Source organism: Anabrus simplex, chromosome 3 (genome assembly GCF_040414725.1).
Source record: "Anabrus simplex isolate iqAnaSimp1 chromosome 3, ASM4041472v1, whole genome shotgun sequence".
Lineage (NCBI taxonomy): Eukaryota > Metazoa > Arthropoda > Insecta > Orthoptera > Tettigoniidae > Anabrus > Anabrus simplex.
This window is the reverse complement of record NC_090267.1, coordinates 76711022-76738305: the sequence shown is the minus strand read 5'-3', so window position 1 is coordinate 76738305 and position 27284 is coordinate 76711022. Positions and strand designations below refer to the sequence as shown.

The 27284-nt window shown below is 40.7% G+C and overlaps 1 protein-coding gene and 1 long non-coding RNA gene across 2 annotated transcripts in view; one reads left to right on the top strand and one right to left on the bottom strand.

Annotated features, from left to right (window-relative positions):
• Trap1 (TNF receptor associated protein 1) overlaps positions 1–27284 on the top strand; it is a 550461-nt gene that overhangs the window by 240747 nt on the left and 282430 nt on the right. The gene's annotated exons all lie outside the window — the stretch shown is intronic.
• Positions 22856–25233, bottom strand: LOC137498998 (uncharacterized). The gene is made up of 4 exons (XR_011017964.1): positions 24978–25233; positions 24524–24655; positions 23092–23190; positions 22856–22990 (listed from the first exon to the last, which is right to left on the bottom strand). It is a non-coding gene; the product is annotated as an uncharacterized lncRNA (long non-coding RNA).

Below are 27284 nucleotides of genomic sequence, written 5' to 3'. Positions count from 1 at the left end.
TTCATCTTTCCAGTACTTGTTCTCTTCTGACCAAGACAACGTTTGATTACGAGGCCTAGAGAATCATTTAACTGTTCACATTCTTAGCCGATACCCTCATTTTAGAAATCTGAGGTCTGAATTCTTCCTTAATCGATTTTTGTTAAGGACTGAAATCTCATTGTACTGACTCTTAGAACCACCACCACCACCACCACCACCACCACCACCACCACCACCACCACCATGATTATGGTTTGCTGAACCATTCGTACCTGTGCTGAGGGCAAATTTGAAATAATTGTGGAAGGACCCGAAAGGAGGTGCTGTTTCCTTTATAATATTTAGAGATATTTCGGATCCTTTTCGAGAAAAAAGATAGTTCATATTTGGATCTTGCTCTTACAAAAAATGTTGTATCAGATGTGATTTCCTTTGTTCTTTTTACAATATGCTTTACGTCGCACCGACATAGTTAGATCTTATGGCGACGATGGGATAGGAAAGGGCTGGGATTGAGAGGGAAGAGACCCTAGCCTTAATTACCGCACAGCTCCAGCATTTTCGTGGCGTAAGTGGAAAGGAAATATCATTCTGGTTGGATGTGGACAGTTGTAGCTGGAGGATTGGCGGTTGTGAAACTGGGGAAGCCGTCTTCAGGGCTGCCGAGAGTGGGGTTCGAACCCATTATCTCCCGAATACTGGCCGCACTTAAGCGACTGCAGCTATCGAGCTCGGTAACACATGTTCCAACGGTACACCAAGGCATCGATGTCGACATGGAAGAATTGCGTCCAGCACCTAAATCCACGTCATGATAGCATGCTGAATGACCTTAACGTCGTTGAAACGCTTGCCACTCCCGAACTGCTCCTTCAAAAATCCGAATAGATGGAAATCACTGGGTGCCAGATTGGGGACGTAGGGAGGATGGTCCAGTACCTCCCGCCAGAAGTGCCGTACCAATTCACGCATGTGGTCTGGCCCTATCGTGAAGCAACTTGTTCAGTGTTGAGACTGGTGCCTGAACGGTGGGGGTAATTCTCTGTAGACATCCTAAATCTGTCATCAGTATGCTGTCGTTCTGATATAGTGTATGTTATGCAAGACATACACTAAACTGTAGTGTAAGTTTCTAGATACCAGTCTATGTTCAATCGAACAACCCTGCATGGAGGTAATAGGGAGAAATGCAGTGGCAACTGATAGGATTATTTGTAGATCTTGGTTAACTGGCCCATACACTTACTAAAATTATAAACAGTCTATATCAACACACATTAAAATGATTTAATTCATAACAGAATCTTATTTTCTTCATCAGCGAAACATTAAAATTCACATAAATGTGTCGTCTTGATTTTAAAATGTAGAGAACAGTTGTGCTTATGACAGGAATGGCCGATCATGCCGACTCAGCTGTTACACTGTTATCGCCCCAGTCTAGCTACCGAACTCCAACAATGACTAGTGGAACATCCACCACACACTCCACTCTCCAACACTACGACACCAACTGCCCCTCGTTCGCGGCGGCCTTGTATTCATATCTCGGATAGAGACAGAACATTCTCGTTGCACCTCCCAGAAACACACAGGGGTGCCAGACGAAGAGAAAAATACACGGAAAGGCTGGCCATTCCCTCCAGGCTGGCTGAGGGCTCTGGTCGTCGGATTCGGTAGTCTCTTCCAGGAAGTACCGAAAGGGGCAATGACAGGGCTGGCAAGTAACACACTGTGGCTGGACTGCTGTTGGAAAGAGTGGTTTGTGTTTTTCGGGCTTGTTTCTTGGAAAACTCTGCCGATATGAAAGTATGAAATACAATAAGATCTCCATTTTTAAGAGCAAAATATTGTCTTTAAAATATTACCAAAATACTATTAAATGAAATTTCGTCTCGCCCGAATTGAATTCTTCACACTACAATCGTAAAAATCCTTGTTCCCAAAGCGCTAGCAGCCATGTTTTAGGATAGGAAATGTCATATTTTACACACCTCTAATTTTTTTTTGCTAGTTGCTTTACGTCGCACCGACATAGATAGGTCTTATGGCGACGATGGAAGAGGAAAGGCCTAGGAATGGGAAGGAAGTGGCCGTGCTCTTAATTAAGGTACAGCTCCAGCATTTGCCTGGTGTGAAAATGGGAAACCACGGAAAACCATCTTCAGGGCTGGCGACAGTGGGGTTCGAACCCACTATCTCCCGGATGCGAGCTCACAGCTGCGTCCTCTAGTTATTACCTATATAAATATGTATATACCAGGGGCGTATTCTCCTTGAATGCAAGGCATTCATTGCATGCGTTATGATAACACAAAGGACTGTCTGATGTACGATTTTAGGTTGTTTCAAGTCAAATATTAACGATTTCATCTTTCAGAAGTTCAAAAGGTCCGCGCAACTGTACTGGTTCCGTTGCTTGACTACGTGTGGTGCTGGTGTAGTCTCGCCGTCTACACCACTCTAGGAAGAAAGAGACAGCGAATGGAGGAGTTAAGGATGTAAGGCATTCAATCTTAAAATTGCATTCGGTGGCAGACGTAGTTCTGAAACCCTCTAAACGATGTCGCTGCAATTGAAACTTGGTCAGAATTTGTCACCCCATACCCGTCCTACCCTCTGCCATCTGTTAGTAACTTGGAGAAAGTCGGCATCTTTACAGCGAACGGGACCCACAGATTACCCCCCAGCGAGAACCCAACGTGACGAAACTGACCAATGCCACTGGGGTGACTTACCTCCAGTGCTTGAGTTGTGGCTAACTAGTGAGTTAATTCATTGTGTTTCGGTGTTTTATTGTATTTTGCGCACATGTGGTATTAACGATGGATGAGTCTAAAACGGATATAATTGTAAATCAGTTTGAAAAGCCATTTACTGGCCGTTCGTTTGATGAAAATATTCAAATAGTTATAGCCGGGAGACCTCTACCTTCCCTCGTAAATTTCTTCTTCTTAATCTGCTTACCCTCCAGGGTTGGCTTTTCCCTCGGACTCAGCGGTGGATCCGTCCTCTACCGCCTCAAGGGCAGTGTACTGGAGCTTCAGACTCTGGGTCGGGGGATACAACTGGGGAGGATGACCAATACCTCGCCCAGGCTGCCTCACCTGCTATGCTGAACAGGGGCCTTGCGGGAGATGGGAAGATTGGGAGGGATAGACAAGGAAGAGGGAAGGAAGCGGCCGTGGCCTGAAGTTAGGTACCATCCCGGCATTTGCCTGGAGGAGAAGTGGGAAACCACGGAAAACCACTTCGAGAATGGCTGAGGTGGGAATCGAACCCACCTCTACTCAGTTTACCTCCCGAGGCTGAGTGGACCCCGTTCCAGCCCTCGTACCACTTTTCAAATTTCGTGGCAAAGCCGGGAATCGAACCCGGGCCTCCGGGGGTGGCAGCTAATCACACTAACCACTACACCACAGAGGCGGACCCTGGTAAATTTAAATACAGAAAACAAGAATTGTGTACGCACGTTCAATCCAGAAACTTACAGTAAAACTGTTTGGCTCGAGTTCACCTACATGTAATTAGGGTGAGTAGAATTGAAATTTACTTAATACATTGTGTTAACTGCATGGTTACTAGTTGCATGCTTCAGTGGAGATTCCAGGATACGCCACTGGTATATACAGATCTATTAGAGATACGAGATACAGCGCCTCTAACTGTAGGCACGTGGCAGAGAGAGATATTACCCAGTGCTACCAACGCGTGGGAGATTTCTCTCAACGAGTGATAAATGAGCTTGTTTTCTTGTCTTGTGGTAAGAGGGGAAACGTAAATGATAAAACCTAACATCCGTGAGAAATTTCGAAATTAGGATTTCTGGTTTAAAATGTAATAGCTAAGTTAAATAAAATATATTGTAATGTGGAGGTGGGTAATAGGTAAATAGGTACGCGACTGGTTGCGTTTACTCTATGATTTATTTCAAGCTACTTCATATTTTATAAGATTTGCAATATTTTGCTCTTAAAATTTGTCTCAAGTACCAATACTGCATTCTCTCTTTCGAATGTGCTAGAGACATATTATATTGTTTTACATTTCATTTTTTGTACGTCCGGGTATGGTTCAGATTTCACTTTTGAAGGTGGTGACGTGTAACTAGTTTCTTGTTCCACCGTTTGGTAGCAGCACACGCACAGGGGACAACGAATGCACTCGTCATAGCCATTTCATAACAACGCTGTCAGCGTAGAAGCAGACAGTATGGATATCAACCGTCAGGAACAGCGCTATACGACTTGGTTCGCATGGAAAGAAGGCGTGACCACTGCAGAAATTCATCGGCGCTGGGTGGTAGTCTGTGGAGAACATTCGCCGTCACGGAAAACAGTTTACAACTGGGTGGAAGGTTGGAAAACAGGGCGCACATTGGTGGACAAGGAAACCAGTTCCGGAAGGAATGTGACAGTATCAACACCAGCCAACATTGCCCGGGTCGAACAGGGCATTCAAGGAAACAAATGCATCACATTTACGGAAATGGAGGCAGCCACGGGATTTAGCCGAAACACCCTGCAGGGGATCGTGCACGGCCCCTTACAGTTGGAGAAGGTGTCATCCACGTGGGTGCCTAGACTCTTGTCTGCAGACGAATAGCAGAGGCGTGTAGACGTTGGCAAAACTTTTGCAACGCCATGATCAAGATCCATCCGACTTCATGGCTAGGCTTGTGACTGGTGATGCCTCCGAGAGATGACCGCTGCCATTGATCAAATGGGATTCACGGTGCTGCCACACCCACCATGCTCTCCCGACTTGGCACCAAGTGATTATCACCTGTTCGGGAACATGAAGAAATGTCTGCGTGGTCGCCGTTTTGCGGATTTTGCAGAACTGGACACAGCTGTCAAGGCATGGGTACACAGCACTCCGAAAGAATGGTTTCAGGAAGGTCTGGAGAGACTGACACATCGATGGCAAAAGTGCATACAGTTACAAGGAGATTATGTTGAGAGGGTGGACGTAAAAACTGATGTGTAATGTACTTCATTTGGATAGAAAAAGTGAAGTGTAAAACAATATAGTACGCCATTCTTATTTATGTTAAAATCGTTTCATACATCTATATGTTAATGTGCTCTTAATCTTATTTAAGTGTTTGTATGTTGATGATGTCTCCAAGAGCTGAAACATGTCCACCTTTGCCCCGTGAATAATCTTTCTAGATTTTAACATTGTGTATTGATTAGGTGGGGGCTGCCTGGCCGAGGCGGTAAAGGCGTGCTCGATTCGCCCGGAAGGACGTGGGTTCGTATCCCCGTCAGGAAGTCGAAAAATTTAAGGAATGAGATTTCCACTTCCAGAGGTGCATATGGCCCTGAAGTTCACTCAGCCTACACCAAAAATGAGTACCAGGTTAATTCCTGGGGGCAAAGGTGGCCGGGCGTAGAGCTAACCGCTCTACCCCATCAAATGCCGAGGTTACGGATAGTGGAAGCCTTTACCTTCCACCCCTCCCAGGGCCTTCATGGCCTGTACGGAGAAGACTTTGCTTTTTGTATTGATTAGGTGGTTAAACTATATGTATATATGTCTCAGGTTATGTAGTTGATACGGACCATTATGAATATGATTACTTGTAATAATAACTACTTGTACTTACACTCTATCACAGTCTCACAATCAAACTAGTTCTCTCTCTCTCTCTCCTCACTGTTTAATCACACTGATTATTCACTCTGACATTTACAAGCTAAAATAATTGCATTGTGAACCGCTGAAGCTCGTCCGGCCTGCCTTAAATGCGACGGCCGGCCCTTCCAGATACTTCGGACGAGGAGAAATACCCGGAGATCTCTGGAATTCTAAAGCTCTGGCTTCACTTTTCGCGTTGTTTCTCGCACCGCCGGAGGGCACGGAGTGACGACATTAGTGATAGTGGAGGGACTGGCCAATGCGCGCCTGACTCGTCTCTGACTGGTTGCTTGAGGTGGCGAGAGGGCGGTGTTTAAGTTCGGTGATGTCACTAGCGGTCGGTTCAGGCTAACTTGTTTCTCCCAGTGCCGTATAATGAAATGGTGCACGGTCTCACAGTACAGGGTATCTCATAAAACTTACACCGAACGCACGATGTGTGTACTCTTCGCTACGGCAGCTGCCTCAGCCGAACTTATATCGCGCGCGGCCGCTCTCGTTAAGCGTGTGTGCAATCTTATATGAAGTCTTACATTAAAAAAGGATGCTGGAATTGTCGTCCTTGTTGGGTTATACAGGCATTGTATGTGGTAACCAGATTCTGGCCGACGCGAGTGAGTTCTGCCACTGTAATGTTTCTGATTTCATTCGTAATATTTTCTTTCAGTTCTTCCAATGAGTGGGGATTTGTTCGATACACTTTTTCTTTCAGTTTACCCCACAAGTAAACATCTGGAGAACGAGGGGAAAGTAGACCAGCGCTGATCACTCTGCCTGCAAACACTTCCGAGATTGTAAGAAGGGAATTTTCTGTTGTATGAGCAGGGGCTGAATCTTTTCGAAACCACCCCGCGATTTTTCTTCTTCCCTTAGCTGATGGAAGAACTGCGTCGAAATGTCATCTTGGTACCCCTTTGCATTTACTTTCGTCTCGAAAAAATGGGCCCAGTTATTCGTCTTGCACTAACAGCACCCCAAACACCAATCTTCCTATCATAATGAGGGACTTCGTAAACAGCATTGTGATTTTCTGCACTCTAATAGCGAGAGTTATGATTGTTCACATGACCATTAAGATGAAATGAGAACTTTTACATTCGAAAATACGGCATATCAATGATAACTGTCCCACCATGTTAACAGCTGGGATTCAGACTGGCGACTGATGCTTGCAAGGTCGAGCTCGTGCAGGCTACTTGCAAGGTCAAGGACCATGCGCGCGCCTCCCATATTGCACTTGCCGTAGCGCAGAGTTCAAACACCGTTTGTTCGGTCTGGGTTTATATGAGTACGAATTATTTATTACACTTAATTGAAATGATGATCATCGGTGATGATTTAATTACTCAGTCATTTCCAGGCAAGCCAGTCAGAGATCGCATGTATTCACTGTTTGTGGGTATAATGCCGTATGTACAGACGTAGGTCTGATGAGACCTTGGTTGACTTTGTTCCAGAAAATCCCCCTGCTCTAATTCAATAAAAATGGTAGAGATAAATTTCGCGTGTTTGATAGTAGTTGTGAAATTTGGTACTGTTTCAAGAAATACTTCCTGGAAAGCCGGGCTGAGTAGTACAGACGGTTAAAGCTCTGGCCTTCTGACCCCTACTTGGCAAGTTCGATCCTGGCTCAGTCCGGTGATATTTGAAAGTGCTCAGATACGTCAGTCTCGTGTTGGTAGGTTTGATGGCACGCAAAAGAACTCCTGCGGGACTAAATACCGGCACCTCCGCTTCTCCAAAAATAAAAAATCGTTAGTGGGACGTAAAGCCAATAACATTATTATTATTATTATTATTTACTTCCTGGAAATTATATTCCTCAAAATAGTTCCATAATCTGAAATGTTTCAAGCCAAAGATAATATTCCTTGGCTGAAAAAATATACTGTTCACGGTACGAGAACGGTAGCCTATTTTAAACAACGGTTGTAAATATATTTCGTAACAACTGTACTGAATTTTGTAGAAATCACGCGGAAAGTTTTTGAGAAAATCCATTTCGGTCATTAATGTTTGAGTGAGTTCTTCCGTTGTAATATATTACTTGCTGCAAGTTATTTCATTGTTTTGGAACACTGCGTGGAGAAATGTGAGAGTAGGTACATTTTGTAATCGGATTATGATTATGGGAATATTTTTGTTTATTTGTGGGAAATTCTGTTGGTTGACGGGGGAATTTCCTTCACATAGGGTTCGCTACACTGACATTACCTCCGCTCTGAATGCAAAATGCATCTGACTCATCTAATACCTGTTTACGGACGCCGAAGATCGTTCTTGTCGCTTATGCCGACTTGTCTTTCATGTTAAAGGTTAACGCTATAAACCGGTGGTTCTCAAATTGTGGTACGCGCACCACTAGGTGTGTACGCGAGCAGCCTTTAGGGAAAAAATGAAGAAAAATTGAAATGTGGAAATAAAGTTAAATATGTATATATCGAGCCACGCTTCGCCTTGAATGTTTCATATGGACTTCGGACACATCAGAAAATTGTGTCACCCCATTGAAATCTTGATGGATCGCAATGTCTGAATTCCAGAATTAAGATCGAACATTTTTCATCGTTATTTATTAATTTAATATTGAGGCTAAAATCTAGAGTTTTGTGAAACTTTATTATCTTTGTATTATACTTGATACAGACACAAACTCTTAAATTTCTTATGGTGTGTTATAAACAGTATTTAATTTCACAACCTCGTCTTATTTACGATGTGTATTTAAAAGAATGGTTTATAATAAAATTAAAATGCCTTAATAATTATCCAGGTACTCATATATTTTAAACCTGCCATTTAGGGATTTTTCGTGGGGCTACATTGAAGTTTTAGCCATGTGTGACGGTTACAATCTCATAATACTTAGATAACCTCTGCTATAAACGATCCGATTTTACCTATCGCCTGGATCACCCATATCCACAGCCCGTCCTGCCTTTCTCGATCCTGTTACGTCAGGGGTAACTAATAATTTGAAGATTTTAGCCATTCCCTTTATATGACTCCCATATGAAAATTATTAAATACAAACCAACGAGATCCACTTTGCATCAAGAGACGGTCACTGTGACTCAGCGGTGTTCTTCCGCATCTTCTCTTGAAAAATAGTGAGACTTCTGAAGTTCGGCAACACTTAATACAAACTAAGTCAACTGATTGCAGTTGACGCTATAATTGTTATACTATAATAACACAGGTTGGAGGGTGAGAAGTACGTAAGCTGTCACGTAGTGCACAATGCGCGTGTCGTGCAGTCTAAAGAAGAGAGCACCCTATGTCCCAGCCTACACAATCAATAGTGCACAACACTCCCTGCCTCATTGACCCGCGGATTTGCACGAGGAGGCCCGGATTGCAATCTTAATTTAGAGCAGGATGTTAATGCTCCAGGTAGTCGTGCCTGCCACTCAGTTTAGAACGATTATCTCTGACATCGCACTTTGTGCCCTTTGTGACGAGACCGATTGCAATTAAGACACCATACAATTAATGGTCACAGTAAAATAATATTTACGTAGTTACTGAAAAAGTAGTAATTTGTTGCTGTGGTTTTAAATGGAATGTGATGTACCGAAGGATGATGAATTAAGACATTTGAACATCGCTGCACGCCTCTGGTTGTTACATAGGCTGTCCACAGCGTGACAAAATGAGCGATTTTGATCTGAAATCCGTCAGTTTCCTTTTGTCTGGTAATAAAATGTTATAATTATAGCATCCGTGTGTAGCCACATCGATGACCGAGATTTTATAGTGCATAACATTTTATTCCAGATGTGTAGAAACCCCCAGTATACTGTACGTGTACGTGTGTGGAGCGGGAAATTCTGTTCGTCTTGTCAATATTTATCATTTTAGGTATAACGTATTTTATATAATTTTAGACTGTAACTATTATACAGTTGAAACCGGTTATAACGACTCCAATAATAATAATAATAATAATAATAATAATAATAATAATAATAATAATAATAATAATAATAATAATAATGAAAATGAAAACCTACAACTTGTTTTCCAGTCATTGACCGGGTCAGGGATGTAATGAATGAATCATATAGGCTATTAGTACGATGGGGTCGCCACTCCCAAAGTGATTTATCAATGACTGATAGATGCAATGAAATGAGAATGGAGAGTGTTGCTGGAATGAAAGATGACAGGGAAAACCGGAGTACCCGGAGAGAAACCTGTCCCGCCCCCGCTTTGTCCAGCACAAATCTCACATCGAGTAACCGGGATTTGAACCACGGTATCCAGCGGTGAGAGGCCGACGCGCTGCCGTCTGAGCCACGGAGGCTCTAATAATAATAATAATAATAATAATAATAATAATAATAATAATAATAAAGCTATTTGCTTTACGTCCCACTAACTACGTTTACAGTTTTACGGAGACGCCGATGTGCCGGAATTTAGTCCCGTAGGAGTTGTTTTACGTGCCAGTTCTTCTACCGACACGAGGCTGACGTACTTGAGCACCTTCAAATATCACCGGACTGAGCCAGAATCGAACGTGCCAAGTTGGGGTCAGAAGGTCAGCGCCTCAACCGTCTGAGCCACTCAGCCCGGTTAACGACTCCAAAGGGACCGCCAGTTAACAGTCGTTATAGGCGATAGTCGCACAAACCCGTTTTATATTTTTGTTGCTAAAAATGTCATATCTGTAAGTTTTAGGCTGCACACTTACACGGTTAATTAACAGAATAAGTTAAAACTTCGAAAAACAAACTGAATTAAATTGTCTATTTGCAGTACATTATTTATGGAGTAGGACTGAGTGGAATTTTTCTTTCTATGGTTACACATTACGTATAGCCAGCAAAATATAAAGTAATATATGAGGAAGGTAGCAGCAACAGCGAAATTGATTAATATTGTTGCACACGGTCTTGGCTTCTAAATATTGTAGAAATCGTTTTGTGTGATGCACCCAATTCATTGGCGACGCTGACGTTGGTTTCCCCACTTTGTAATCGCCACATTATTTGTGAATTTTCTTCAGTATTAAACACTGCTGCGTCGAATATCCTCATGTATAGAAGATCTGCGCTTCATTTTTTTGTTTCCGAGGAGTATTTGTGATTTCATTTTGAGTGCCAAATTTGTGGTAGTGTTATTTAGTGAATTTACTCTGGTTTCATAGTGTTTTTGGTTCATATTTATTATTAATATTTATGCCGTAAGTGTCTGCCATCTTATTCATTGGTTCAATTATTCCATAGATAACACAATCTAGAGAGTCACTCGATATAATTGACTAAACTATCTGCCCTAACTGGCACCCATTTTGTTTCTTTGTCATCGCTACCATAGATACCACAAGAAGATGTGCATTCTACTTTCAATTCTTAACGTTGTTTAGATCAAATAGCCGGCTCATAATGTCAGCCATCTTTAAGACAAGCAATGTGAGGCGTCTGTCCGCCAGAGGTACGGCCGTAAGCATACTCCAGGAACTAAGCAGGGATTGGACATGATTTTACATAAGATATTGGGATGGCGGGGCCTCAACCCCGACACGGCGCGTCCCCATGGCTGATAGGGGATCAACTGAGGCCAAAAAAAAGAGGGTAAACGGTCTCTAAAGCAGAAGAGGAAGACTCCCAATGGTTTAGAGGGCGGAAGAACCAAACTCTGAGGTTTACAACATCAGTTTTAATTCGGTGGAGCAGCCAATGCCTACCCGTCCAACCAACTTCAACGTAAGCAGAAACTACTACTCCAGGCGGCAGCCGGAAACGGAAACCCCCACCGTCGTGAGCGGTGCAACCAGACCTTTGGTTTCTTAAGAGCCTGGAACGTCATGCAAGGAAGAGTCGGAGCTTCCCAGAACCTCCTCAAGAAAGATACTTACCGAGCTCGATAGCTGCAGTCGCTTAAGTGCGGCCAGTATCCAATAATAGGGAGATCGTGGGTTGGAGTCCCACTGTCGGCAGCCTTGAAGATGGCAAATGCCGGGGCTGTACCATAATTAAGGCCACGGCCGCTTCTTTCCAACTCCTAGGCCTTTCCTATCCCATCGTCGCCATAAGACCTATCTGTGTCAGTGCGACGTAAAGCAAATAGAGAGAAAAAAAAACGAACCAAGCAAAAACATCTGCTTGGAACACTGAACATCAACACGTTCCTAAAAGTTGGAAAATTAATACAACTTACTGATGTTTTGAGAGAAAGAGATATTTACAGACTTGCACTTCAAGAGACAAGATACAATACCTTGATGAAAATCACATAGAATCTAGTGGTTGTACAAATAGAATTTACAAAGGAAAACCGGTAATAAAAAACAACGCAACTATAACGATCCTAGGTACGGGCCTTCATGGTTAAAAGTAACATTCTGGAGTGCATCATCAATTTCACCTTGAACGTCAAGGTAAGAAAAGCATAAACATCTTATTTAGTTTATTTTCCGGGTTGAACCGTGTTGTTGTTTTCTGTACATTACGTACAGTTTGCCGACGTTTCGAATGCATTGCAGTATTCTTTGTAAAGGCTACTGAAATACCCCTACTCGATCCGAGGTAATCAGTCTCCCAGTCTCTCAGGATAACCAAGATTCCAAGCCACCGAGTCTAGAAAAGATCAAGGAAACAATAACTATTAAAAACAACAAAGCACCAGGAGAAGATGGAATTATTGCAGAAATGTGGAAGTTCGGAGGAGAAACAGCAGCAAAAGCAATCCACGCCGTCATAGGAGAAATCTGGAGAGATGAAAAGATCCTCAAAGTCTGGAAGTGTGCTCCTACACACCCACTTCACAATAAAGATCTCCGGACGAACATCAATAACTATAGAGGCATCTCTTTATTCCCAATAACATATAAGATACTCTCTAAAGTACTAATGAGAAGAGTTGAAGAACAAGCATATCATCTCATTGGTTAGTACCAAGGTGGTTTTCGAAAAGGAAGATCATGCACACAACAAATATTTAACCTGAAGAGCATTCTCAGAATAAAAGCTTTGAGAAGGCAGAACACCGTGGTGATATCTGTTGGATTTTAAGAAAGCGTATGATTCAGTTGACAGACAGACTCTGTTTCACGTCCTAGAGGAATTCGGAATTGACAGGAAAACAAGAATGTTAATAAAACAAACCCTGAGAGAAACTTTCTCAAAAGTCAAATTCTGCGGTGAAATTTCTGAACCATTTGAAATAAAAACGGGATTCAGACAAGGGGACTGCCTATCACAAATTCTAACATTGTTCTAGAAATACCATTAGAACCTGGGAAAAAGCCTTGAAAGTGAAAGGAGTAAGGGGAATACATTTAGGGAGGAGGGAACAGAACTTAGAAATTAAGTGTTTGGCTTTCGCAGATGATCTTGCCCTCTTGACTCACAACCGAGAAAATGCCCAAATTATGCTGAATACTTTACATGAGATCGCTGAGAAAACGGGTCTCAAAGTCTCATATGAGAAGACGGAATACTTGGAATATGGATATCAAGGGGAGAGACACTTAGAAGTGAAGCAAGGGACTGTAAAAATAACAGCGAAATTTAAATATCTATGGGAATGGATAGAACCTAACGAATTGAATAAAGAGGCGAATAGGGTAAGAATTAGAAAACTAGAATTAGCTTACAGGTTAACCCAGAACAGATACAACAAAGGAGCAATACCGTGGTCCAATAAGTGTTTTGAATTCATTATGGAGGGTGTGTGTAATTGAAAATCACAAGGCGAAACTTAGACACTACAGCACAGTGGTAAAGGGTGAGCTTCAAGATCTCGAAAAAAAGGAGAGGAGAATCTTAAGGCAATTTTCGGACCACAGAAAAATGCTGATGGGGAGTGGAGGAATAGAAAAATGATGATCTCTACAAATACACCGAAAAAATCACCGTCACCATGCGAAAGCGAAGACTGAAATTCTATGGGCATCTAGAAAGATGAATGGATGAGAAACGGCTAACTAAGAAAATCATCACACTGGACTGAAAGCTTCGACGAAGTGGGTAGAAGAGGTAAAAAGAGATGCAATAGAAAGTGGACTTACAATGGATATGATTCACAACAGAAGAGAATTTAGAAGCCGGGTGGACAGCATCAAAACATTCCAGGAGAAACCACCAAAATGTAGACTCAAATTGGTCATATCTGAGAAAGAAAGGAACATTAGAAGTGAAAAGATGAAGAGGCTCTGGGAGGAGGAGGAGAAGAGGAAGAAGAAGAAGACTTAGGTTCAATGCGGTTCACAGGCAGTCAAATTCGGAAATAAGAAGAAGAAACGCTTCCTCTTTCTCTTGTTACATCTTCACAGCGTTGCTTGCCGTGACTATATGACAGACGGATTTGAAATCTGCAATCTACTGGAAGAGTTTTCAGCAATCTCCAAACACGTTAACAAACAAAAATCAACATTGGACGTTATGGACATTTTCTCCGAAAATGTAATAAAGATATGCCGTTTTATACGATATGCCGTAATAAGCGATTTTTTAAAAATACATTGTTTATATAGGCTTTAGATGGGACCGTTAGATTTTGCCGTTATATCCACTACGTCGTTATAAGCGATGTCGTAATAAACGGTTTCGATTGCATACATTTTTACAGTAGGCTACAGTAGGAAGGTAATTCTACGTAGCCATGAGCTAACGGCTCCGATCCGCCCTGCTATTTTACATCAATTAATTATAACAATACCGTTGATTAAGGCAAAGTGATTATCACCACTAATAAAAAACCAACCCCATGGTGCTACAGCCCTGGATGGGCCTGGCCTACCAAGCTACCGCTGTACAGTCCGAAGGCCTGCAAATTACGAGATGACGCATGGTCAGTGCGACGAATCATCTCGGTCGATATTCTTGATTTTCTAGATCAAGGCCGCCAATTCACTGTCGGATAGCTCCTCAGTTGTAAACACGTAGACTGAGTGAACCTCGAACGAGCCTAGACTGTGAGACCGGCATCAGCACTCATAGGATATGTTGATTGATCATCACGAACTTTAATTAAAATCTGTTTGGTCCAACCCGAACCGTTCCCTTGTGAGTCACACGGTGCAGGCCTATACATCCCATTATGTTAATACTGTTAACAGAAAGAACGAAAATATTTCAATTCTTTCTTCAGCGAATTCTACCTGCCCGATCTCGATACTGTCTTACTAAAATGCTTAAACATCCATGCTCAAAATTATGAAGGATATAGCAAAAGCATAGCTTCAAACCAGTTCGAGAATTTGTAGACCACGACTTTTGACAATGATACAGAGTAAGAGATGCATACAAAAAAGTCTGAAATTTTACTATGAGACTGACTTTGTCTTTTACAGCTGGACGTTGTGTAACGAAAATTTTAAAAAATGTGTTGTACATGTCGCGTTTTACGTCACTTCATCAGTTTTTAAAATAACACGAGTGTTAAGTCATTTATTTTGCTTATAATTAATTGATTGAAGGTGTACGTTATTTTTCGTAAAGAAATTATGGTAGAATATATTTCTTTAGTTGATAGACTAGCCTGAGGAAATGTATTTTGCTGGAAATGAAACATATATTCATCGACTACGTACAATTTGCTGAGTGGCGTACCAAGTGGTCTTGAAAGTTGTACACCAGCTGTAGCGCCTTAAAACAGTTCTCACTGGCGTTGCCCCCCCCCCCCCCCTCCCTCGCGATAAATACATGGGGGCCCTCAGACCGCAATGCAGCTGAAGTAAGTATAATTTCTCTTGGCCAGAAACACACAAATTCAGGAAATAATTAATAACACAAGCCATGCACTTCAATACATGAAAGCAAGTAATAATGATTTTAATGTTATTACTCTCAATAATAATAACAATAATAATGGTAATACTGTAAGACCGTGATAAAATTACTTTGCTCATAAGAAAGAACGGCTTTGATGCTAGGTGTTCAGCCGCCTCTTCTTGTTGCATCTCTGGAGGCAAACTCCTCAGCCAGGGAATCTATGTTCAGTTTTCGCTCTCTGTGCACGTCAATGCTGTACTCAAAGCAGACAATCGTTTCTGCATCATTGAGCTACGTGCATGGTTCTTAATGTTTTAATTTTTGAAAAAGACCTTTCTGCCGTAGCCACTGTCACCGGATGTGTAAGGAATATTTTCAACGCCACTGAAACATCCGGAACACTCGAGGCAATCATATGATTCTTAATGATTATTAAATTGCTATAAGTCTGAGGTACTTCGCACAGAAGGCAAATTTATTTCTTGAAAACGTTCGAAATCGTCAACAGCTGATGTAAGTCGGTAGACATGTCATCTGGATTTTCTTCCGAAAGACGTACCGTACCGCAGCTGAAAAAACTTCATCATCCCTATGTTTTTTGTTTTTCGGTTTCTTATTGCAAGAGTAGCAGGTTATAAACACTCACATTTGTGGAGGACTATTAATAAAATTGTAAATCTGATTCTCAGCTGACTAAGCAAAATGTCGAAGTTTCGTATAAAGAAACAGAAATCTTAAAATATTGCTATGAATCATCAGTTCATCATCATCAGATCGTGTATATCGATATAATGAATACAATTTGTTACTTACTTTCACATTGGCCTTCTTCGAATGAGTCTGCCATAATTTTAGTCTCTTCATTCACTTTATCAAAAGAGCCCGTCTGGTAGCCATGATCGTTAAGGCGTGAAGTTAGCCGGTTCGAGTCCCGTTGGTCGAAAACGTTTTCGCCATCAAAATGTTGGCCGGCAGGATAGGAGATGTGGTGGTATTCAATTTCTAATCACTGAATTGCGTGCCAAAAGCCTGGATTCAATTCCAAACCTCTCCGCAGTGCTCACGTGGAGGGAAGGCATATGACGTTGTTATATAATTGTGATTAGTCCGTCGGATGAGGACGTAAAGCCTTGAGAAGACACCTTGGTGCTATTCGACAAGAGTAAGCTATGTGGTTTCACTCTCTCCCTTTGTATCTTATATGTCACTCATTCATTTTACCTCATTAACTCCTCTGAAGATGTTGACATCAGTAAGGACATCCGGTTGTATAGTAATCGCCGCGTAAGGAAATACCCCAGAAAGTAAATATCGCCGCCCGATGCTCTTCTTTTCTCTTTTTTGTAATGGCTGATCACTGCTGCCAACCTGCCTGGTTACATATTAAAATCACCAGACATAACCATAACAAACTAACCTCAATGTAAACACCGATAATGAATGTGTCCCTGCCCTAGTAAATGCTAAAAGTTAAGATGAAATAAATTAAGATATTCATAATTAAGTCGGTTTCCACGCTCAATGAGGAATTAAGGAAATAAACACACTTTCTCACTCAAATTAATGTTACATGTATCTGTCTTTATTTTGATATACAGTAGGCGTACTAACCATATTCTTGAAAAGAGGGGCGTGTTAAACGATACAATTTATTTAATAAATCTTTGCAGTGTGATTTTCGAAAGTTTCAGACATCCAATGACTTCCCTTTCTTTTGCGCGAACATTTCCTTCTCTCTTCAATACCGGTAACCAGTAAGGAGAGAGATTACTGGGCATATTTTCAGCCTGCAGGCTGGTTATATCTTCAAGCTTACCAGGAAACATATAGGAATACTAATGTGCCAAGCTCCGTGAACGGAAATTAGGTCAGCTTTCAAGTTCACTGCGGATTTGAAAATAATAATGTAATAAGTTCTACTGCCAAAAAATTTCGTCCCGCAAGAGTTATTTCATGTACCGGTAGATCTAGACATGAGGCTGGCGCATTTGAGCACTTTCAAATACCGCCTAACTCGAATCCGCCAACCTGAGCTAGTCATACATTCTCTCCTTCACTTGCTTAAATTAATTTTAAAAAATCCTGCCTTTATTCTGATGTACGCATTACTATAACTGCATTCTTAAAGGAAGGGGGGTCGTCGCCATAAGACCTAGCTGTGTCGGAGCGACGTAAAGCAAAAAAAAAAAAAAAGGAAGGGGGGAGGGAATATAGATTGTATAATTCATTGCGATTTCTGCAAGTTCAAGGACTTACCACATAAGACATATCTGTCCTTCCTTTTAATAATAATGCTAACAGCTTTACATCCCACTAAGTACTTTTACGGCAATTTGGCATTTGGCATTTGAAAAATATTTTCAGCTTACAAGTTGGTGTATCTCAAGCTTACAACATTACAGAAACCAATGTACAGGAGCACTATGAGTCAAACAACATTACCAGATATTTACATATACATTGCCTTAAATCACGTGAAGACAGGTTGTGAGGCAAGAATGGGATAGGAAAGAGGGCTAAGATTTCAAACGTTTAAAATGCACATAAGCGTACAGACACAGCACTAGCCTGAAATGAAAATGACGGGCGAAAAAAAAACTTCAGACCTGCCGAGTGTGGGGTTCAAATCCATCACCATCTCCTGATACCAAGCTCACAGCAATGTGATCAAACTGCACAGCCAGTTCACTCAGTTTCCTATGAAGCGTAATAGGCCTACCACATGGGCGACCCACTTACCTGTATATGGATCTTCAGTTCTTCAATTATACATGTATGCAAAAACATTATGCACCTTAGTAAAAGGTACTTCCCTAGTTGGTTCTCTGATTGGTGCACGTATAACAAATATGTTTGGGAAGAAATACTTTTATTTTATATTTATTTATATCATAAAGAAGTAATGTTGTCATAGCAAAAAGAATATGCAACGAAAAAATGAATCCAAAGAGATAAACATTATTTACTGTATTAAATATTAGTTTATTTACATGTTAAGCGATATGTAGCAGTAATAATAATAACAACAAACATGTGCAATATGGAAAAAGGAAATAAATACAAGTAAATATAATTTACAACATTTAGAGCCATTCCATGGTCACTGAATTACAAAGCAGGGGTATGAATAAACAAACATAATAAACATGAATACTAATATTTAAAAAGCAAAAAGCAAAGTCATCTCCGTACAAACCATGAAAGCCATCGGAAGGGTGGAAGGTGAAGGCTTCCACTATCCATAACGTTGGCATTTGGTGGAGTGGAGTGGTTAGCTCTACGCATGCCGCCCTTGCCCCCAGTAGTTAACCTGGTACTCGTTTATCATACGCAAAACATTCCTTCCAAATTACGTTAAACCCCTGTCACTCATTATTATTATTATTAAATAGCAAATGGGAAATATCCCGGTGGCAACGGTCACTTACAGTAATGTAATAATAAAGTAAAGTTAACATAATTACCCAACAACAACAAACAAAAAAACAAACAAACAAGCAAAGAACAAGAGTACAAGAAGCAGATATATGGAAGGAAAATATTGCAAGCATTACTGCTAGTTTAATATTCTAAATCGAGCAACATCATATACAAATTCTCACACAACTTAAGTATTTATAGTGCTTAACAATATGGCTTACAATATTATAGGTTGACCTTACTACTAGCTTACCATTATAAGTGATAATAAAGTGAAGTTAAACCGTAATTACCCTACAACAACAACATTACAACAAGCAAGAAATACTAGTAATTTAACTTTCTAAATCCAGTGTCATTATATACATATTCGCACACAACTTAAGTATTTCCAGTACTTAACACTACAAATTACAATACTACAGACTGAACTTGCTAATAGCTTAACACTACAAGTGATGATGTAGTTGTTGGGTAGTAGGTTTTAACTTTAACAACTCAAGTATCGGTACAAAAAGGAATTCCATAAAAAATATTACAAGAAATACTACTAGTCGTTTTAAATCCAGCATCATGTACAGTTTCACACACAATTTAATTATTTCCACTATGGCTTACAAAACTATAGATTGAGCTTACTACTAGCTTAACGTTACAAGTGATAAAAAATAAAGTTAAAAACATTGTTAATTAACCAAGAACAACAACAATTACAAAAACATGAGTACAGCAAGCAATTTCCTGGAAAGAGAATACCACAAGTAAAAACCTCCCAGTTTCACAATCGAATCCAAGCAGAAAATCACAAATTCAGTGCCCATAATTTACAACTTTTACTTTTCACTTTACACAAACACTAATGGTCTTCTTAAATGACTTGATACCAGAAGGGAATCTATCAAAGACTGCTGCAGGTAATTTATTCCAATCCCTTACGATCCTGTTGACGAAGGAAAACTTGCCCACATCCGTATGCTGGTTTTTATGCTTATGATAATTTCTCGATAAGTATGAGGGAGGTTCCAAATTATTCCTAATACAACTCCAAGCAGCCCTTTCCGTATAGCTCTTATAAAGACCACACAGGCGAGCTCTAGTTCTTCTAGATTCAAGACTTTACCAATTAATGGTATTCCTCCTATTCCCAGTTACGAAACGCATCGCTCTTCTTTGAACTTTCTCTAGGGAATTTATTAAACCCATCCTGTACGCATCCCAGCATGCAGATCCATATTCGAGAATGGGCCTTACGAAGCATTTATAAGGTTTATTTAAACCTACTAGGGTGGTGAACACATAAATAAGAATTCCAATGAAAGTATTTTCCTTCTGGACCTTCATGTCAGATTTTTTTTAAACAAATTTTTTTCACTATAATATGATTTATCTATAAAGCGAAACCGCTATGCAGTGTGCGTCTCATAGCTATCGAGATGGAATTGGTAATGTACTATGTATCTGTAGAGCCTATATACAAGACTTTTTACAATTACCTCTAAAGTGACATTTCAGCTGTGTGACAACGCTAAAAAGACTATGGACTTTGAGATTGGCATTCCTGAAGAGGGTTTTCTGCACTTTCCCATTTTCACACATTGATTCAAGAGTCTGTATTGGCTTGTGACAAAACCACAGTATTCTTCCGAAAACCACTGATAGGGATAGGTTTGGTTGTGATCCACCGAAAACAAATTATAATGACCGGTTAGGTTGTGATCCACCGAAAACCACTGATTGTCACAGGGTTAGGTTAGGTTCGACAGGAATTGTACTCGAGCGACTGTTGTCATTGAAAGCACTGCCGTGATGACTGAAGGCAATAAACATAAAACTGAATCCATTGATCTACAAAGTTTTCATTCAGTAGATACGCTAGGAACTGGCGAACCAACACCGTACCGGTACATACAAAGTTTACAGGAATCAACAAAACAGGATATTAATTCGTGGTACTCACTGTACTTTAAAGAGAAGAAATATCCAGTCAACAATAGCTGCAGTGAACGTGGTTTTTCACTATTATTGTCCGGCCCCATGGCTAAATGATTAGCGTGCTGGCCTTTGGTCACAGGATGCGGGTTCGATTCCCGACAGGGTCACGAATTTGAACCACCGTTGGTTAATATCTCTGGCACGGGGGCTGGGTGTATGTCGTCTTCATCAACATTTCACTATTATTGTGTAAAATAGAAACTTACTAGTTTTGACAAGTACAGTATGTTCAACAGCGACTCATGAATGATGACGGGCAGGATGTCCAACCTCACTAATCTATGTTGACGATGTATTTCATGGTAAAGACAGCTGCCTCTGTGGATCAGTGGTAGAGTGACGGCCTCCGGATCCCAAGATAGCGGGTTCAAACCCGGCAGAGGTAGTCGGATTTTTGAAGGGCGGAAAAAAGTCCATTCGACACTCCATGCCGTACGATATCGGTATGTAAAAGATCTCTGGCGACACATTTGGTGTTTACCTGACAAAATTAATTAAATCTCAGCCAGAGACGCCCAAGAGAGTTTCGGTATACTCGGTCTGCCATCTAGTGGGCCTAGAATAAAACGGAACGTCAAAATTGACGAGCAGACAGCCAGATGGCGTCAACTTGAAATGTCTACACACGGTAACTGAGGCCATACGATTATTATTATTATTATTATTATTATAATTATGGTAAAGACGAATTACTTTGCAATGCTATCCGTCTTAATGGTAATGTACTATGTACCTGTACTAATGTTGGCTACTGAGTGCATGATTCGAAGCAGTGTATCGATTCATTCAAGTGTCGAGAATGGGCCTTACGAAGCATTTATAAGGTTTATTTAAACCTACTAGGGTGGTGAACACATCACACGGCACACAAATCATGCACAATCACGGCTCAGTGAGCCACATGACACACACGGCTCCTTATCGGCATAATGGACACTGGCGGGGAGCCGAGCTTCCGTTGCAGCGAGACACAGTGAATCATGGCACACTGAAAGAATCGTGCGTAGTCACGGATTAGTGAGACACAACACACACACACGGCTCATTATCGGTACACTGGACATTGGCGGGGAGCCAAACTTCCTCTGAAGCAATACATACAGAGTCATGGTACACTGGAAAAATCATATGCTACAATGGACTCTCGAGCTCAGCTCATTTGAAAATAATACCCACTCGCATTCACTGTCCTCTTTTTACAGGGAGTTTTAAATAATAGATGGATTTATTTGCAGTGTTAAAAAGATAGTCAGAACATAATTCCAAAGTGCCTAGCTTGTAAGTAGGCAGGCAATTAGGTTATTCTAATTACCGTATTAGTTTAATCAATCAGTATTTTTATAACTAGTTGACGTTCGACAATTACTTAAACTCAGCTCTCTAGCCTCCACGCCTGTCTGAATGGCTCAGACGGATGAGGCGCTGGCCTTCTGAACCCAACTTGGCAGGGCCGAGCTCAGTGCGATGGCATTTGAAGGTGCTCAGCCTCGTGTCAGTAGATTTACTGGCACATAAGAGCTCCTGCAGGACTAAATTCCAGCACGTCGACATCTCAAAAAAACCATAAAAGTTGTTAGTGGGACATAAAGCCAATAACATTATTATTTAGCATACCCTATGACTATGAGTTATGCTCATGACCACTCGAAATTGTCTCAGTTTGTATGTCGCATCATTGCACAATGCTTCAATAATCAAATCACCAGGTTACTGGTATACGTGGACAGTGAGTATGTAAGTAGACTGATGCAATAGCTTAAATAAATTATGTTTAATCAGAAAACCAGTGGGCTACTGTCCATCTCGCGTAGCCTATACAAAATATGACGATTTAAAAAAAGCCTCTGCCGATAGAAAAAGACATTTTCAAAGATGACCCAGTTAGTTGGCCGACTCGACAATCTTCTTCTCAGTGTGTTTCACTTCATTTCTCCACATCTCTGCTGTCACCTGTAGAATATATTGAAGTATCACAACCTGACAAGTATATTATAAACTCCACTTGCCTATATCCAATAAATAACATTTCCACTTGGCCTACCTGATCAAGATATTCTTTCCACACAGCTGTAGCTCTGTCCAATCCATGACCAGGTCTTGAAGCCACTGTTTTGTTATAATACTGTTTTGCCACAGACCATGCAAATTCGATGGCATTGAAAAATGAGTGGTATGGAGGAAATCGTAGGACAGTATGGCCTTCACTGTGCAGCATCTCGTCAACAATGTACCTGGTTTTAAAGAAACAGAGAAATATTATTATGCATACATGAAAGTCAACAACATGAATGTAAACAACATTATCTAAACTTATGTTTAGGTGCTTCTGTACCTCTTTAAGTGACTTCGATTCATATTACACAACCTTTGCAGCTCATCTTTTGTAGCATAATCTTGATTTCTCTTCAAGTTTGTAGCATCAAATCAGCACCTGTAAGAATTTTAAGTTTTAGTTTGAAGTTATTTCTTCTAACAAAAAGTATTCCCTAAAAATATGAGATCCTCTTCAAGGATAGGCCTATTAATTGATAAAAAATGTGATTTCTGTTGAATGATACAAAAAGATGTCTGATTTTAAGTGAAACCAACTACTGTGTAGCAAAGTCACCTGATGATGAAGTCAATGAATTACTACTTACACTACTTTATCCTAACATCTCTCATGAATGTATTTCCATTAGTAGGCCTATATCTGGATTAGAAGTCCACGATCACTTGCATTAAAGATATAAGTATAAACACCCATTTCAATACCTTAGAACAAATGTAATTGCTGCGAACACTGAACCTATATCAGGCAGTAAGAAATAAGAAGCTTGGAAGGTGTTCAACAGTCAGGTATCAAGCACCGATTCAGGTGGAGATTGTCGAATGCAGAATAAACATAATAAATAGGCCTGCAATACAAGTAATTTACTGATACAAATATCCAGTAATATTATATGAAAATACACTGGGGAAGTTTTGATTGAAGTACCTCTCTAAGGTTAATCATTGGCCTAAAGTGAATACCTGCAAGTCTTTTTAATAACCAAGAGATCCCTTGACAGTGGAGAAGTCAAAATCAAAAACCATGTACAGAACCCAATGAGCGGTAAGTTATAATGCCACTACCGATCTCGTGCCAGTAAATTTCAATCAATCGGGCACCACTGACCTGCACTTAGATCAGTCGCCCAGGTGGAAGATGTAGTTTCAGGGATAGGCCTAGTCTTTTCTTCAATAATTGCAAAGAATTTGGAAATTTATTGAACATCTCCCTTCGTAAATTACTCCAATCCCTAACTCCCTTCTTAAAAAAAAAACAAAAACAAATATTTGCCCCACTTTTCATCCTCAACTTTATAATTGTACTATGATCTTACCTACTTTTAAAATACCACTGAAACGTATTCGTCTACCAATGTCATTCCACACCACCTCTCCACCGACAGCTCGGAACACACCACTTAGTCCAGCCACTCGTCTCCTTTCACCCAAGTCTTCCCAGCCCAAACTCGACAAAATTTTTGTAACGCTACTCTTTTGTCAGAAATCACCCACAACAAATCGTGCTACTTTCTTTTGAACTTTTCCAGTTCTCAAATCAAGTAATCCTAGTGAGGGTCTCATACACAGGAACTGTACTCAAGTTGGGGTTTTATCAGAGACTTACGTGCCCTCCCCCTTTACATCCGTACTACAAACCCTAAATACCCTCATAACTATGAAAAGAGAGATCACCTCACTATAATAAAATGAAGTAAAATAAAGTAAGAACATACCAGGTACAAAGCCATCTTTCTTTCCAGCATGAACAATAACCAGTCTTCCTCCCTCAGACACAGGTCGACGAATTACTCCTTGAACATCATGTCCAGATTTGTGTGGTTTATTCCAGGAGTATGTGGGCGACCCTGAAAGAGAAATGCACATTTGAAACCAAAGACACCTGATGAAGATAAATTATTATAAGATTTTTAAATAAAATATAACATATAACATATATATTCACCACTACCCTGTAAGAATACACACACAGAAATATATTACATACACCGTACGTCAACAGGAATACACAAAGGTTAAGTCTACAACCGTATCGAAGTCGACACAAGACATGGTATAGGCCTACATGATTAGGTTAGGTTAGGTTCAGAATGAAATACTGCTCCATTTGAACTGATTGTCATTATGTCAGAAACTTATCATAGAAACAAGATAAAAACGAACACTTACCCCAGTTAATAATGAAACTCTTGCCATTAGCTTCGTATCACTGCGACTGATACCTTCTTCGTCGTAGTTCGTGTTTCAATTGCTCGTAGCAATGTACAAGCATTTCTTGACCTGATGTTTGTAAAGGACGTAACCTTGCTTTCCTTTTCGGAGGAGTTCTTGCAGATTTTTCTTCCTTCTTCCTTCTTAGACATCCCAATCGAATTCTGTTCGTATAAGTATGGGACGAAATAGGAACGTAATTAATAAAATGTTGTGCTCATCATTTCACACAAACTGTGTTATTAAATGCATTATCCGAACATGCCACAATTCTACTTACCTGATATTAGCCAAATAGATTTACAATCCCACAGAAATAGAAAATATTCTTTAAATATTCTCGCAAATGTATCATTAGTGACTTTAATACCAATGCGGTGGCAACACGCAATTCACGCTAGAACAGTGATTGAACGTTGCCAACGTGCCAGATTAACGGTAAATGTAAGACGTCGTATCGGCAAGTAGGGTCCCTAAACTGTATGGTTACCGACACTGAAAAAGACCTAACAGCAAGAAAAGTTACTATAAATCAATACTTTAATATTACAGGGGAGAAAGGGTAAGGTTGCACCCTTAGGGTACGTCCTTACACGGGGACGACTATAGAAACTCCCTGATGAGAATATTAATCTCGCGTCATACTCGACCCCGCAGAGAAACGGGACAAGGGATGGACATATATCCACTTTATTAAAAGAGTTCCTTAATGTTGAAAGTGATCTTATTGCTCCATCCAGAAATTTTGAAGCATTGTAAATATTTTCATCGGGTGACTGCAGAGCCTTAGATAAATGTTGGCGATTCTCAGTATTTTGTATGAAGGACAAATTCAAACCTTTCCAACTGTTATTTTAATGGCCTTATTTTGTTCATCTGATTTCTTCGTTAGACGTGAAGCATATCACACTTAAGCTTTCATTATGTCCTTACAGTATAGTGATAATGAAATGCTGACAGCGCATCATGAGCTGATGACCACCTTGTTGAACAGAGCCTCTTAAGTGTTGAAGCTACTCAAGATGAAAAAGACATACAGTCTCTCGAGGCAGCTATAAAATGATGGGACTGAGAAATCTTAGCTGGGTCTTATAAGACCACATTTAAATTGTGGTTGCACAGGGAACTTAATGAGCAGTTTTCTTCGGTCGTTTAAATTCTTTCTTGGACCTCTGAATAAACATCGCTCATCACTTTCGCTCCATCGTAGCTTTGACACCGACACGGTTTTATTGAAATTACTTGGTCTTTTATTAAATTAAACACTTCATTCACCATTCGTGCGGTTAGGAGCGCGCAGCTGTGAGCTTGCATCCGGAAGATAGTGGGTTCGAATCCCACTGTCGGCAGCCCTGAAGATGGTTTTCCGTGGTTTCCCATTTTCACACCAGGTGAATGCCGGGGCTGTTCCTTAATTGAGGCCACGGCCGCTTCCTTCCAATTCCTAGGCCTATCCTATCCCATCGTCGCCATAAGACCTATCTGTGTCGGTGCGACGTAAAGCAAATAGAAAAAAGTAGCTTTCCTTTTTTCTTCCTTGCACATTAATCTGGATAAATTTGGATCATACCTACTTAAAAGTGCAAAGATGGCAAGGAAACTTCCACTATGACTCCCGCCCAACTTCTCCCGGTAACTTCTAAATGCCAGTTGCATGATACTAGAGAAAGCGTTATATCAATAATCCTTTTCAATAATTCCTTCCAAAAACTTACTTCGTTCTTCAATTTAGAACTCATCTCCAACGGTGGTCTCATTTTACAACACCGAGCGAGTTGGCCGTGCGGTTGGGGGCTAGCAGCTGTGAGCTTGCATTCGGGAGATAGTGAGTTCGAACCCCATTGTTGGCAACCCTGCAGATTGTTTCCCGTGGTTTCCCATTTTCACACCAGGCAAATGGTGGGGCTGTACCTTAATTAAGGCCACAGCCGCTTCCTTCCCACTCCTATCCCATCGTCGCCATAAGACCTATCTGTGTCGGTGCGACGTAAAGCAAATGGCTTACCATTTTTCAGCATCAGGTAAGTAACACACGCTTGCAAATGGTTTTGGACCGATTCGTGGTCTTTTATCTTCTTGGTGAGTCCTTACCAATCTCTTAATCTCTTATTTCTTTGAGCCATGCTGGGCTGAAGTGATGGTCATCTCTGTTTACAAAAAGCCAGTGTGGTTTACAGTAGGCACAATCCAGTTTTTCTGAATAACACAATCATTCGCGTGGTACATTTCTCCCATGTCGTGCATTATAATTGTTATAAAAGCAAG